Source organism: Octopus bimaculoides, chromosome 26, assembly GCF_001194135.2.
Source record: "Octopus bimaculoides isolate UCB-OBI-ISO-001 chromosome 26, ASM119413v2, whole genome shotgun sequence".
Taxonomy (NCBI): domain Eukaryota; kingdom Metazoa; phylum Mollusca; class Cephalopoda; order Octopoda; family Octopodidae; genus Octopus; species Octopus bimaculoides.
In genome coordinates this window covers 6,687,987-6,692,021 of record NC_069006.1, presented here as the reverse complement: position 1 = coordinate 6,692,021, position 4,035 = coordinate 6,687,987, and the positions used below count along the sequence as shown (strand labels likewise).

The 4,035-nt window shown below is 32.2% G+C and overlaps 1 long non-coding RNA gene across 2 annotated transcripts in view; it reads left to right on the top strand.

Moving 5' to 3' along the window:
- Nucleotides 1–4,035, top strand: part of LOC106879705 (uncharacterized) — a 667,251-nt gene that overhangs the window by 242,591 nt on the left and 420,625 nt on the right. The gene's annotated exons all lie outside the window — the stretch shown is intronic.

Genomic DNA, 4,035 nt, shown 5'->3' with positions numbered 1-4,035 from the left:
TGTATCTGAAAATGAAATTTTTATTCATAAGAAAATAACTGAGGCATAAAACACAGAAGGCTATAAAATTTCTATGATATATACTCTTTATGAAGAGTTAAACAAGATATATATATATGTGTATATATATATATATATATATATGTTTGTGTGTATCTGTGCATTTGTGTGTGTGTGCGTGTGTATGTATATAATTTTATATTTATTATCTTTGCTTTTTTTTTTTTAAATTGTTGCTTTTGTTTTGTGTGTAACATTTGACAGATTTCAATGGTTTTTGTAAATTTGTTTCTATTGAAGAAATTATTGTAATATGAAGTGAGAAGAAAGAAAGGAGTCCACACACCAATATTTAAATCATTTCCTTCTTTTATATTATTACTATTATTATTATCATCATCATAATATCATCATCTTGTATTTCTTCTGCTCAATAAATCTTCAGACATTAAAAATTAAAATTATTGATATGATTTTTGTTTAAAATTATCTGTTTGACTGATCCTTGTTTCTGTAATGTTTTTATTATTACTATTATTAATTATAAATATTTCTCAGATAGACGCACGCGGAAACCAAACCCTTTGTTGATAATTCATTGATGTGTGAAGTTTTAGGATGAGGTAACTTAGACTTCAACTTTACTGGAATGTTCAGATTTGACTTAGAATTTGTAGATTTGGACTTCTTGTGGACTTCTTGTGTAATTATGACCGTTAATATCTTTTATCTATTACTTGTTTCAGTCCTTGAAGTGGGGCACATATTGGACACTGCCTTGAAGAGTTTAGTTGAACAAGTCAACCCTAGTACTAATTTTTAAACCTGGCATTTTTTCGATCGGTCCCTTTTTGCCAAATTGCAGGGTTACATGGTCATAAACAAACCAACACTCACTGTAAAGTGGTGGTGGTGGGGGACAAATACAAAGATATATACACACATATACATGACAGGCTTCCAAACAGTTTCCATTTATCAAATTCATTCACAAGACATTGGTCGACCCAGGGCTGTTGTAGAAAACACTTGCCCAAAGTGCCATGCATCAGGACTGAACCTGAAACACATGGCTGCTCATACAGTCCGTCTGTACCTATGTACAGTAAACATTTAAAGTTTTCCTCTGGTATTAAATTTCTAGAAACAAGCTTTGGTATAAACATTTATTTTGACCTGTAACACAGCTCAAGGTTTACATCAGGGTACAAACATAGGAAACGGCAGATGGGATTTACCTCCAAATTCCATTAGCTTTGTCATATCTTTTTAAGTAAAAAAAAAAAAAAAAAGTTTTCATTTGTAAGTCAACAGCAATCTATTACTAATGTATAGTCCATCAGTTTTGGTGAGTGATGAAATACAAAACCCAACTCCATTATCTGAAACTAATAATACTACTGACTATATGACCGTGAAATGAGTGCCATAAAAGAGAAATTAGGTTCATGGTATGCTTTTAAGTGTGTGTAGTGGTGGTGGTGGTGGTGTTGGTAGGGTATTATTTAACGTCTGGGTAAGTCTTCAATGTCAAACTTCACTATCCCTCTCACCTGAACTCGATAATAATGAAAATAGGAATACAAACCTATTGCTGAATTTTTCTGATTCAGAAAAATCAAACATAAAATTCAGACATCTAATTAATGGCTGTATTTATCACACTTGCATGAGATAAATAAGTATTGATTAATCTACTTATGAAGTCTAGAGTAATTTGAGAGACTGACTGACTAGCTGAGTGAATGTAGAGGAATGCGGAGAGATATTGTTGTCTGTTGGTATGGACATATATTAGTAGTTATTGATGTAAACTTGAAATAGCTAGAGTTTAGGGCTTGGAGACTTGAAAGTAGGTTGTTTGCATCACTATCCAACTCATCCATGCCAACCCAAATAAAGGGTTGTTAGATTGATGATGAAAATAAAATCTAGCTGAGATTCATTTCAGTGCATTCTGAATTTCCAAATTTCCTGGGTAACGCTGTATTATATATATATATATATATATATATATATATATATATATATACACACATATGACTATCAAAGTGTGAACATATGTATGTATATATATATATATGTGTGTGTGTGTGTGTGCATATTGGAGTAGGCTAGTTTGTGTGTTGATCTTTTCTACCCATTTTAAAGGTACAAACGAAACTGAGATCACTTGATTAGTGAAAGAAGGAAATGTAAGTTTATATGGAATCTATAATCCTACTTTATCCTGCCAAGCCTGTGCTTGAATATCTTTAAAGAAGCAGCACTGGCTGAACATTTGTTTAAGAAACCAACGACTTCAAAGGTAAAGTAATTGGATGGCTGCTTCATTTTTCATCTTCTCTCTATGAGCTCGTATCAATAATTCCTGCTTCTTATTGAGATAAAGCAGTATATGATGTACATGACACACACAGTATCACCACCATCATCATCATATCACCAGAGACTGGGGATTTAAATTTACTTGTGCATTATTCTTGCCAATAGCATCTATAAATTCTCCTATTTTTCCTTTAGCTGTAGTTATACTTTTTGAGCAAAGGTTATATATTTTTCTTTACTGCCATAATATAAGGAAAACACTGAAAGTCAGAGATATCAACCATCTCAAGTGACCAATGCAAAATATTAGTTTACATATATATATATATATGTATGTATGTATGTATGTATACACACACACACGTGCACACATATATGTACTGATATATGATCACTTTCTTGGCAGCACATACTTAGAAGGCAGTGTTCCCAAAAAGACCATACTTCAGGAACTAAAACCTGCTTTTCTGATTCTAACAGTTCATGTCATACACATGTGGATACATGAAATGTTAGATATATATATATATATATATATATATATATATTCCAGGCTTTGCTTATATTTCTGTAATCCTGGTAGTTAATAAAGCTTATCATTAAAGATCACATAAAGGTTTTTATCCATGCACTTGACTTCTATAACATTGCTTCTAATTGTTTTTATACTTTTGGCTTCTGTTTCTCTCTTATCACCATCTTACAGGTAACACAAGACAGAAGAATCTATTTACGAACATTTATTGAATGTCCATTGGCATTTTTAGTTAAAGAGCTCATTATTAAGATATATGCACGATTTATGACTTTAGAATATATAATGGTGTGATCTTGTTGACCTCACTCTATTTGACCTTAAGAATAATTACAAAATCTTTAAAAATAGCATCACTTAAAGATTTATAGATAGGTTATTGTCAGTGCCTTCTTTCATTATTCAATTTTTCCTTCAATTTAACTCTACCGTAACTGAGTGGTACCCTTGTTATTACCCCCTGTTGATATCCTGCCAATTTCCTCATTGATGCAATGACTTCAAAATATCATTGGAAATTAATAAACAATAGAGTATCTAGAATTTTTGTTTTCTAACTCAACAAAACTAACTAAAGGTTGTAGAGGAGGGGAGTCATTCAGATTCTTTCTATATAAGGATATAAATAAATGATTACTGAAAGTCATTTATTCACACTAAACAATATTTGAATTTCAAATGAAACAGTGACATTCTTGTAATTAAATTTCCTTTGTGTGCTTCTGTGAGACGTGGTGGAATTATTAAACCTCACACACAGATGACTGCTGGAATACAAGGCCTACATAGTTGAGAAAGAAGAAAGTAGATGAAAAAAAAAGGCAGCTATCTCACTTTCTATCTCTTCCTCCCACCTTTCTCTCTTTCTCTCTCTCTCTCTCTCTCTCTCTCTCACACACACACACACACACAAAATACAAACAAACAAGACAATAACTGAATAATTAATCCCTGTGTATGTGTGATTAACGAAGTGAAGCATTACATTAGAGATATCAAGCAAAATCCATGGTGAGTAAGAAACTTTTAGCTTGCTGTGGTAACGCAAGCCACATTAAAAAGTAAATGCATTCTGATTGTTTGACAAATTGCTTGGTTGCCTATAACACAACAATTCTCTTGTGTGTGTGTGTGTGTGAGAGAGAGAGAGAGAGAGAGAGAGAGAGAGAGAG